This window comes from Megascapheus bottae, chromosome 15 (assembly GCF_031878675.1).
Source record: "Megascapheus bottae isolate mThoBot1 chromosome 15, mThoBot2.hap1, whole genome shotgun sequence".
NCBI classification, from domain to species: Eukaryota; Metazoa; Chordata; class Mammalia; order Rodentia; family Geomyidae; genus Megascapheus; species Megascapheus bottae.
Window position 1 is genome coordinate 46,912,740 of NC_143523.1, and position 12,170 is coordinate 46,924,909.

General features: G+C 42.4%; 1 pseudogene; it reads right to left on the minus strand.

Moving 5' to 3' along the window:
* Window positions 1-8,273: 8,273 nt before the first annotated feature.
* Window positions 8,274-10,369, minus strand: LOC150054310 (lipoamide acyltransferase component of branched-chain alpha-keto acid dehydrogenase complex, mitochondrial pseudogene; annotated as a pseudogene).
* Between the last annotated feature and the right edge of the window lie 1,801 nt (window positions 10,370-12,170).

A 12,170-nucleotide genomic window follows, 5' to 3' on the forward strand; every position in this document is an offset into this window, starting at 1 on the left:
TTGTGTTTTTTCACGGCTATGTTCTCTACCACTTGAGCCACAGCTCTACTTCTGGCTTTTTCTGTGTATGTGATACTAAAGAATTGAACCCAGGGCTTTGTGTATGCTGGGCAAGCACTTTACCACCAGGCCACATTCCTGGCCCCTAAACACATTGTTGAACTAAACTATTGTATTGTAAAAAACCCTTTCCATATAAATAGTACATGAACTGAATTAGAAAATATTCTTCTTTTTTTTTTTTTGCCAGTCCTGGACTTGAGCACCACTTCCAGCTTTTTTTTTCTATGTATGTGGTACCAAGGAATCGAACCCAGGTCTTCATGCATGCAAGGCAAGCACTTTAACCACTAGGCCAAACTCCCAGCCTAGAAAATATTCTTATCTGTTTATTGAAACAGGTTTCCTTTAAGGAACTATCTATTAGCATTGTTCCACTATATTCCTGAAGGTGGTAAACAAGAGTTGTTTTGTTTTGTTTTGTTTTTTGCCAGTCCTGAGGCTTGAACTCAGGGCTTAAGCACTGTCCTTGGGCTTTCCTAAGGCTGGAGCTCTACTGCTTGAGCCAAAGCTCCACTTCTGGCTTTTTCTATGTATGTGGTATCAAGGAATCAAACCCAGGTCTTTGTGTATGCTGGGCAAGCACTCTACCATTAGGCCATGCCCCTGGCAGAGTTTATTATTATATTTTATGATTCAGTCAAACCAGATCTTGTCAGCTGGACCTCATTATTCTGCACTAACTATAGGTGAATTTCTTGTCACTGGGGAGAATAATGATTTATTCAAATAGTGTATATGTATAGATTGTGTCATAAACATGCTGGAAACTCAGAGAAAATTGGCACTGCTTTGAAGGAGAGGTTCCTGGCCCACTTGCCTTGACCTTGGCCTTTACCATGGAACCTCAAAGGATCAGTGGATATCTTCCTTAGGGCACTGCTCTCAGCCTTCCCAACAATGAAAACCAAAAGCAAAACAAAAAAAAAAAAAACAGCCCCACAACAAAAGCCCACATGCATATATTTATATCTACATGTAGAACTGTAAGCATAGAGGCTTTTAGTAAAGAAAAAGAAATTTGGTGCTGGAGAACCATTACCATAAACACAGAAGGGAATTGCCTAGGGGAGGAGCCTTTGCTACCCAGTGAGTAAACTGGCCTCCCAGGAGGGCAAAGGGATTATTAGTGCTATGCCTTGGGAATTTCTTCCTCCCTTTCTCCCTTTTGTCATCCCTTCCTCCCTCCTTCCCTCCTTCTCTCTGTCTCCATCTCTCCCACCTCTGGGAATGTCTGGGAACTGAACCTCTGGCCTCTAAATTCAGCTCTTATTACTGCTTTCTTTTTCTGTTTGTGGGGTGTGCATGTGTGTGTTTTGTGGGCCTTGGGGTTTGAACTTGACCTGGGCTCTTCAACTCAAGACTACTGCCCTACCCCTGGGCCTGGGTGGTGTTGCTGACCTCCTCAGCTTGCTTTCTCGTGCCCAGGCTGGCTTTGAACCTTGATCCTCAGATCTCAGTCTCCTGAGAAGCTAGGATTACAGGCATGAGCCTCCATGCCCAGCTCACTTCTGGTTTTTGAATGGTTAGTTGGAGATAAGACTCGAGGAAAATTTTCTCCCCAGGCTGGCTTCAAACCGTGATCCTCAGATCTCAGCCTTCTGAGTAGTTAGGTAGCTAGGATTACAGGTGTGTGGCCAGCTTGCTCTCTCTCTCTGTGTGTGTGTGTGTGTGTGTGTGTGCCTGGGCTTGAGTCTCAGAACCACTTTTGGGTTTTTTCTATGTATGTGGTACTGAGGAATCGAACCCATGTCTTCGTGCATGCTAGGTAAGCACTAGGTACCACTAGGCCAAACTCCCAGTCCCTCCCTCCCCCCAGCTTGCTTTTTGAAAACAAAAAATAACAACAATAAGATTTGGAAAAATCTTCCAATAGCAATATTGGGCTTCTGGTACACAGTGAAATCCTTCATTTTGCCTCTCTAGAGGATGAGGCACAATTGGGTAACAGGTAGAAAACATAAGAAATCTAGTAGGTTTTCCCTGCAGGCCCATAAAAGCTTACTGGAGTCCATAGTAAGAAGAGCTGAAGAGTTGTGGTTTCCCTTCCCAAATTTAACTCCTGGGAAAACCCTAAAACCAAGGTGACCTGATACCTAAACTAACTGAGAAGGCAATATTCTGAACTAAGATAGAAAGCCCAGGTTCTAGATATCCTGTATTGTCACATATTTGGTTACCAGCCTTTGTAATTTCCTTCCTTTGGTTTCCTGCCATTTTTTTCATTAGCCATACTGAGCTAAGGCTTTTGTGGTTTAAAAGGTCCTACTGGGTTCTGGGTTGACAGAGTTTAGAGACAATAAAATCCACAAGGCTCCATGACAGGGCCTGGAGCACATCTGTGGTCTTAGCCCAGCATTAGTTGTCATGTCTGAAATCATGTCTCTTTCATATGTGTATATTTAATATATATTCAGTATATGTTGTGTTATGTCTATGTATATTTGCACACACACACACACACACACACACACAGATAATTTTTTTGCCAGTCCTGGGGCTTGAACTCGGCCTGGGAATTGTCCTTGGACAGTTTTTGCTCAAGGCTAGTGCTCTGCCACTTGAGCCACAGCCCCACTTCTGGCCTTTTCTGGGTATGTGGTACCGAGGAATCGAACCCAGGGCTTTGTGCATGCTAGGCGAGCAATCTACCACTAGGCTATGCTCTCAGCCCTCGTATATATTTTATATAAATTTGATATTTCCATGTCTTCTGTGTTCATTATTTGTGTTGCCACTGTGTTTGAATACTTGACTTTCCTACCTGTGCTAGCATTGAACCGTGATCCTCAGATCTCAGCTTCCAGAGCTAGGATTACAGGCATGAGCCACCAGTGCCCGGAGTAGTTTTTGTATGATATTATTTCAGAAATGACAAAGAAAATTGTTCACATTCAATACAATATAATTTTCTTTTTTAAAGTTTATTTTTTAGGCACTGGGCATGTGTCTCAGTGGTAGAGTGCTTGCCTAGTGTTCATGAAGCCCAGGATTAGATTCTTAAGTACCAAATAAACAGAAAAAAATATATGTGCATATATACATATGTGTATATAAGCTGTATATATATATATATATAATTAACTAGTTTTACAAGAGGGTTTCAATTCAGTATATCCATTTAGGAGTACAAAGCATCAGAATCAGTGTCAGTCTTGCCATCTTCCAACTCCTGCAATTTTCTTTTCTTTTCTTTTCTTTTCTTTTTTTTTTTTTTTTCCAGTCCTGGGCTTGAGCTCAGGGCCTGAGCACTGTCCTTGGACTTTCTCAAGGCTAGAGCTCTACCACTTGAGCCTCAGCACCACTTCTGGCTTTTTTCTATGTATGTGGTACCGAGGAATCGAACCTGGGTCTTCGTGCATGCTAGGCAAGCACTTTAACCACTAGGCCAAACTCCCAGCCCTCCTGCAATTTTCTTTTTCTGGTTTTTTTTTTTGGTCAGTGTTGGGGCTTGAGCCTGGAGCCTGGGCACTTCCCTGAGCTGCTTCTACCACTTGAGCCACAGAGCCACTTCTGGCTTTTTCTGTTTATATGGTACTGAGAAATCAAATGCAGGGCTTCATGCATGCTAGGCAAGTACTCTACCACTAAGACACATTCCCAGCCCAATAATTTTCTTTTATAATCTTTTGATCTGTTAGCTAAATCTGTGGGTAAGGAACTAATGGATATGATGACCAACTGTATTTACAGTTCACTGAACCACTGATTTTCCTAATTGGAAAAGTACTCCATCTTCTCTGAGATAGTCCTGACCTTCTGTAAATGACCCTCCACCCCCATACCAACACAACATAACAGCTATCTGTCCACTGTGAAAAAGGCCTATTGCTCAGGCACTTCAGGAGGTTAAAGAAATGAAAATCACACTAACCACTCTCAAGAGTTTATAATCTAATAGGAGAAAGTAGAATAAAAAAGCACCCAACACAAATAGCTATAAGTGTGAGCTTTCTGCTCTTATTTGCACTGTGCTTTATGCTTTGATGTTTCCTTTAATCTCTGTAGGACTTAAGAATGCTGTCATCGTCATTGCACAGCTTATTGTGGCTCTGAGAGATTCCACTTGAAGAACTGGGGTAATATTGGTTTAGTTCAACAGTTCTCCAAGCTGTTTAGTCAGAATTCTTTCTGTATATGTAAATTCTATGAATGCCTTGTATAATTACGGATCAGAAAACTGGCTTAGAAAGTAGGTTTAGACTATTTTTAGGGAGGGTTTTAGCCAGTGGTTAACCGGCTAAATGGATTGCTTCATGGTGTTTCTGATGCAGGGGGTCAGATTCCTAGAGTTGTATTAATTTGACAGTAGTGTGTAGTGGGGACTAGAGGAAGACCCTCGAAGTCAACCATCACCGGCACCCAGTGAATCACAGGTCCATGATTCATTTGAAATCAGATTGCTTCACATTCAGCCTAAACTTCAGGAGAACCAAGATTGAGGGCGGAGGAATGGTGGGTCATCCAGTATCAAACTGACCAACCTCCCACTGCTAGAAAGAAAGGCCTATTGTCCCTTTAGCTTCCTCATCAGCTTCTCTCTGTATGGAGTGTCCAGGCGGCTGGCAGCCAAAATGCCCTTGTGATTTTCCAGGCCTCAGATCTCTCCCTTTCCCTCCTCCATCACCTCCTACAGCAGCCCCAGAGACCCAGAGCAGTCACATAGTAGATGCAGGCAGGCGTGGGATGTGAGTCACAAGGTACTTTTGGCAGTGGCCCACTGATGGATATGCAGAGAATCCAGCCTCTTCCCTTCCTCACTTACCTTCATTGTGGAGGCTTAAGCTCTTCCCACAAGTTTACGATTATTATTTTTTAAATTCAGCTTCTCTTTGGATAGCCCAGTTAGCCTAGAACTCCTGGGAGCTGAGATTATAGGTACCTGCCACTCATGGATCACCATAAATTAATTTCTTTCTTTCTTTCTTTCTTCCTTCCTTCCTTTCTTCCTTTCCTCCTCCTCCTCCTCCTCCTCCTCCTCCTCCTCCTCCTCCTCCTCCTCCTCTTCCTCCTCCTCCTCCTCTTCCTCTTCTTCTTCTTCTTCTTTCTTCTTTCTTCTTCTGTCCTGGGGACTAAACTCAGGGCCTGAGCATTGTCTTCCCACTTCCGGCTTTTCTAAGTATGTGGTACCTAGGAATTGAACCCGGGTCTTTGTGCATGCTAGGCAAACACTCTACTACTAGACCAAACTCCTGGCCCACTAAAAACTTCTTAGAAGGAAAAAGTTTGTTGGTTGGTTGGTTGGTTGGTTTGGCCAGTCTTGGGGCTTGAACTCAGGGTCTGGGCACTGTTCCTGAGCCTCTCTGTGCTAGCCTGAAGGCCAGCATTCTACCACATAAGCCACAGAGCCACTTCTTTTTCCATTTATGTGGTACTGAGGAATCAAACTCAGGGCTTCATGCATGCTATACAAGCACTCTACCACTAAGCCACATTCCCAGCCCAAGAAGGGAAAAGTTTTGAATGCCAAGTCATGAAAGGATGGTTCAGAATACTTGACTTCTTGTTCCTTAGAAGTCATCCTCAGTGGATAAAATTTTGATGGTGGGAGGCAGTCTTGGATTCCAACAAAGCTAGGCTTAAATTCTGTCCCCACACTCTTAACATGTCAATCAGGTACTGAGTGTAATTCTTTTGGACAATGTCACCCTTCCTTTGCTTTTTCCCGTTTCCTCCCACTGGCCCTGCCTACAAGTTGCGTAGTTTATTTTCTGTCTCCTGAATACCATGCCTGCAATTGTTCACCCTTCCTTCTTCCATTTCTGTGTCCCTTTTTGCCCCCTAAAAAGAACAACAAAAACCCAAAAGCAAACAATACCACCATCACTTACCCCTCACAGCTAGCTGGTCACGAGAACTAACTCCTTGGAAAACAAGCGTTTCTTCTCCCTGCTTTTATCACCATCCCGTCTGCACTGCCTTTTGCCTGCTTTGAACTCCCACTCCACTTTTCCCTGTCCCATCCAACCAGGCCCTCTATAAGCAAGTTTTGTTGTAAACAAAGCCAAATCCTTAGCTGCACCACTGACTACTTTTCATTGTCTTTTTTCGCCCTGGGATCTGGGATCCCTGTGTCCCTAGGATATTGCTTTTTCTCTGGCCTGCAAAAGACTGAAAGTCGAGGTGTGTCTCCACTGGTAAAAGCATCAGTCTAGGTTTGGGCATGGGATGGATGGGCTGCCTGTCACTCTCCTCATGCCTCTTCTCTCCTACAAGTGCACTCCCTTCCAGGCTCATCCAGCATCCCTGTTGACCTCTGCTAGTCCTCCATCTCTCCCCTACTCCAGGGGAGGCACTCGAACTAGGGCCTCACACATTACTATCCAGCCACTCCCAGTCTTGTTATCATTTGGACCAACTTCCTGTTATTCCTTCATGTTCTTAGAGGACTTTGGAACCTGACTCAGAGTTGTTCTCTGTACCTCCCATCCAAGCAACACCCTGGTAACTTCAGCTTCTCTGGTAACACCCTGTACCTATCCTGCTGTTTTATGTTGGTATGTGGAATGCAGATAGCACCACCATTCTAGTTTCACCTCACCACCTCAACCTTCACACCAAACTTCTGTGTCTACCTGCTCACCACCCATAATGGCCCAGTACTAAATCTTACATGCTTCTCTATCACTGTTTCTTTCCCACTGCACACATATATCCAAAAATTGCAACATACTTCCCCTTGAGTGTGGTCTGGTCCCCTTCCCCCTCTTCTTCCTTCTTTTTTTTTTGATTGTTCATGGGGCTTGAAATCTGGGCCTGGGCACGGTCCCTGAGCTCTTCAGCTCAAGGCTAGCACTCTACCACTTTAGCCACACTGCCATTTCTGGTTTTCTGGAGGTTAAATGGAGATAAGAGTCTCACGGACTTTCATGTCTGGGCTGGCTTTGAACTATGATCCTCAGATTTCAGCCTCCTAAGTAGCTAGGATTACAGTTGTGGGCCACTGACACCCACTTTCTTCTTCACTAGCCCTGGGCTTGCACTCTGCCCTGAGTTTCTTTTGCTCAAGGTTAGCACTCTACCACTTGAGCCACAACATCGTTTCTGCCTTTTTTCTTTGTTTTTTATTTCTGTATAAACTTTATTATTTCATTTTTCTGTCCATGATTTCCCTTTATCTCCCATTTTTCAAATTCCTCTTCAGGAGAAGAAGAATGAAATGGACTCCCATTCATTTTCTTGTCCCTTTTTTTTTTTTTAAGCAGAAGATCCAGAAAATTGAAAAGTATATGTAGTGGCTGCTACTTTTAAAGTACCTCCCTATCACAAATGACTTTGTAAAGGTGAAGTGCTTTCCAACAACATGCTGAAGCATTACTAAAATTCTAAAAGTATATCCATGTAAAACTAACATCTTTACCAGCATATTGGCTAGAAAAGTACAATTAAAACCAGAGTATATTTTTTCTTGGAAAAGGTGTCACATTTTCAGAAATAAACATTTATAGACAATCCACACTAGACTCCTGGGTAAAAGATCAAGATAATTGCACTTATTTTATGAAACAGTTCACATGATTGTAGGGAAATGAAAAATATTTCTGTATGTAAATTCTTTTTCCAACTAAATATAATTTAAAAGCTTCAGAAAGAATCAGTTATTGAGTACAAAATAAACACAGCAAATACTGTATGCATATAGGTGACTTGTCTCCTAGTAACAATTTTGTTTTGTTTTCTTCCTTCCTTCCTTCCTCCCTCCCTCTCACCCTTTTTTCCTTCTTTCCTTTTTTTTTCTTTTTTTTTTATTTGCAGTCCTAAGGCTTGAATTCTGAGCACTGTCCCTGAGCTTCTTTTTACTCAAGTCTAGTGTTCTACCACTTGAGCAACAGTGCCACTTCTGGCTTTTTCTGTGTATGTGGTAGTGAGGAATCAAACCCAGGGCTGCATGTATGCTAGGCAAACACTCTATCCCTAAGCTACACTCCTAGCTTCAATTTTGTTTTCTTGACCTTGACACAGACATCTGCACCATTCTAAGGAGTTACACTCTGACCTATAAAATGGGAAAGCCTGGGGGAATCAGTCCACCATTATCCGTTTTCCACAAAATTCCAATAAAACAGTGATACTGTGCATTAAAATCCCAATTGCATAATACAAGTCATTTATGGTACAAACTGTAGTGTAGTGAGGAATATGAGCTTGGCACAGCTAGGCTTTGCATCCTCTTTGGCAGTTCAAAGATGTCTTAACAAACATTCATTTCAGATCTAACAGCATCTCCATAAGTTGGAGAAGCGTGACATTGTAGCACCATCAATAATTCGGTGATCAGCTGACCAGCTCACATAGTTAATGTGTGCTTTGTAGATGTCTCCTTTCTGGTTAAATTGGGGAAGAGTCTTAATTGATCCAAGGGCCCCAATGGCTACTTCAGGGGCCAGAATCACTGGTTTGGCATAGGTACCACCAATCGAGCCAATGTTGGAAAAAGTAAATGTCCCTCCAGTGAAGTCTGAGGTGCTGATGAACCCAGTTTCTGTAGGCACTTCAGCTCTGCAGCGATCTCAAATACAGAGCGGACCTGAATATTTGTCACATTAAGGACAATCAAGCCCTGCTCAGTATCCATTGCTATCCCAATGTTATGAGACACCTTGTATGTTATATTCTGGCAGTTTTCATCCACAGAAGCATTAAGGATGGGAAATTGTAACAATCCCAAGGAAGCAGCCTTTAAGAAGAAGGGCATAAAGGTCAGCTTAATTCCCTGAGCCAAAGCAACCATTTTTCAACTCTTCCCACAGCTTAACCAGCTCAGTCACATCAACCTCATCACAGTAGCTGAAGTGAGGGATTCTCAGGGTCTCAGTCATGGTCTTCACCATGGCTTTCTGAAAACCTGTGACAGGCTGAGTCCTGTCTTTGCCTGTGAAGACTGGTGGTGTAAATGCACGGAAGGGCACAGTTTTGTCTTCTGGTTTGGGTGCAGGTGGTATGATTTCAGCTTCAGGTGAAGGAGGCAGAATGGCTCCTGTCTGCTTCTCCAAATAGTTGAGAATATCTTAAGTATTCTTCCATCTTTTCCTGAGCCAACAACTTCACTTAACTTGATATTGTTTTCCACTGCCAGTCAGCGAACTGCAGGAGTTGCCAGTGTTTTCTGGCCCTTGATCTCTTAGTGTGTATGTTCCTCATGGGACACAGCCGGAGGTAACAACATCTTCCTCAGAATTTTTGAAAGCTTCAGTCTCTATGTCTACTAATGGTTTCCCCACATAGGCTATGTCATCTAAGTTATACTAGAGTTTTTTAATGATGCCATCGTTACGACTTGTGATGGTCACTGAAGCTTTATCACTCTGAACTTCACAGATGCTGTCAAACTGGGACACCGTATCTCCTTCTTTCACATACCATTCTTTGACAGTTACTTCTCAGATGCCTTCTCCAATGTCTGAGAGTTTGAACTGAACAACCTCTCCTTGCAGAGCAGCAGATGTTTTTAGGAAGTGCCGTGAATGGCCATACTTGAAGGAGGGATATCGGAGGAAACATATACATTTTGACTTCAAAACGTGCACATTGCTACAGGTTTGAAAATAGCGAACATAAATCAGCTGCCCAGCATTGTGGCTCAGGTCCTGAGAACACGCACTGCAGCCCTCTTCTTTCTTTCTTTTTTTTAACAATGAACATTTATTTTGTAAACTATAGACTCTAAAAGTAAAAACAATTTTTTAGTGTCAAAAAGCATAACCTCAGTCAATCCTCCCTCTTGAAAGTGTACTTCATACTAGAAGTGTTAATTCCTTGATTTATGTCACTACTATGAGGAGGGCAAAAGAGCCATTTACTAAACTTCCACAGGAAGACTATATAAATCTGGCAATGGTTAAGTAAACATTAGGCCATACCTAAACTGTTCTTTTTATGAAGTACTCAGGAACCTAGAGGCAAGCACTCTACCACTAAGCCACATTTACAGCCCACCCACTTGCTGCTTTTTGCTGGTTAACTGGAGAAAAATAGCTCATGGACTTTTGTGTCTGGGCTGGCTTCAAGCCAGAATCCTCAGGTCTCAAGATTCTTGAGTAGCTAGGACTACAGGTATGAGCCACTGGGTTTGGTTTTGTTCAGTCATATTTCTATGCAGCTGGCTATGCTTACTGGAACCTAAGCATATAAATTCATGTACCTTTAAGAAGTAATGTACTCCCTATCTTATGAATGTAACTGTAACCCTGATAATAATAATAATGAATCATATCTTAGACATCCAAATAATTATGGATATCTGGGGTCTTTAACTCAAAGGCTCCTGTGTCATATTAAAACCTTGATGAGCCAGGCACTGGTAGCCCATGCCTGTAATCCTAGTTACTCAAGAGGATCACAGTTTGAAACCAGCCCAGGCAGGAAAAACTATAAGACTCTTATCTCCAATTGACCATCAAAAAGCCAGAAGTGGAGCTGACTCAAGTGGTAGAGCACTAGCCTTGAGCAAAAAAGCTCTAGGACAGCATCTACATCCTGAGTTTAAGCCCCAGGACCAAACACACAGAAAGAATAGTAAAACCATGATGAAGAGCTGTGTGGTGGTGGTTCCCACTTATATACTAGCTACTCAGAGGGCTGAGATCAGGATCTTTGTTCAAAGCCTATTCCATTTATAGTTAACCAGCAAAAAGTCAGAACTGGAAATGTGGCTCAAGTGATAGAGTTCCTACTGTGATGGGGGGAAATAAAGCTGAACTAGAACTTAGTGCCCTAATATAGTACAGCAAACACACACACACACACACACACACACACACACACACACACACACACACAACCAGAAAACAAACATTAAAAGCTCAATTAAATTATGTTTCTCTTTTGTTAACCTATCTTTTGTGCAGGGGTGTTGGCTATGAAGTTTAATGATGGGTAGAAGAAGAATCATTTCTTTTTGACCCTGTAATTCTTTGTTTAGATCTTCCTTTGGCCATTAGGTACACTATATATTTGTTGTGTTTGAAAGGGTCTCAGACCTGCATCAGAGAAGTGTACTTAAAATTCCCACTATAGCCATGGCTCTGTAATCTGTCATTCTAGCTACTTAGGAAGCTAAGATCTGAAGCCAGCCTGGGCAATTAAGTCTGTGAGGCTCTGATTTCTAATTAATCACACACAAAAAAGGATGTGGTGCTGTAGCTCAAGTGGTAGAGTGTCAGTCTTGAGCAAAAGGAGCTTAGGGGCAGTGTCTAGACCCAGAGTTCAAAGTTCAGGACTGGCCAAAAAAAAAAAAAAAAAAGAAGTGCCACATATAATACACAATTTACGTGGAGGTGAGTGCTTTAGCAATGGCAGAATTTTTTTTTGGAAATAATATCAAACATAGAGAAGATTAGCTTCTACTGGAACCAGGATGATTATTTGAATGAGGGGGGAAATCAGGTCTTCTGGAACCTGATCTCGTGTAAGTAGTTACCTTGTAACTTTTTAGATTGTTAGTAAGTTTAGCTATGGCTATGGGGATTATTTAGTAGGCTAAAGCTTTGAGTTTTGAATTATGGAAATTATCTAGTCAAACTAGTCAGAAGAGTTGAACTAGGAAGGCATTTGAGGCTTTCAGAAATAAATTGGTTTTGGTGGGGTTTGAGGGACTTGGCATACAGTCTGTATGCTATATGGCTGAATGACTATTAAAGATATTTTCATTTAACCTTGTCATTTTTTTTTTTGCCTGTCCTTGGGCTTTCTCAAGGTTACAGCTCTACCACTTGAGCCACAGCAGCACTTCCGGCTTTTCTATGTATGTGGTACCAAGGAATCGAACCCGGATCTTCATGCATGCTAGGCAGGCGCTCTACCAACTCCTGGTCTCGAACCTTTGTCATTTTATAAACAAGCAGGCACATGGGCTAAAATTACTGAGGGAGGAGACTGATTTAAAGCCCAAAATGCAGCAATTTCTATTTCATTAGGTTGCTCATTAAAAAAAATATCTTTATTATACAAAAGGGTTTCCGTTCAACCTGCCAATGGGTACACTGCATTGATCAGTGTTAACTCATTCCTCACACTCCCCCCTCCTATCTATCCCAACCCCACCCTTCCCTTCCCATTAGGACTGCCATTCCCCCCCCCCCCCCCCCCGCTCCCCACCCTGTCTTCCTTTG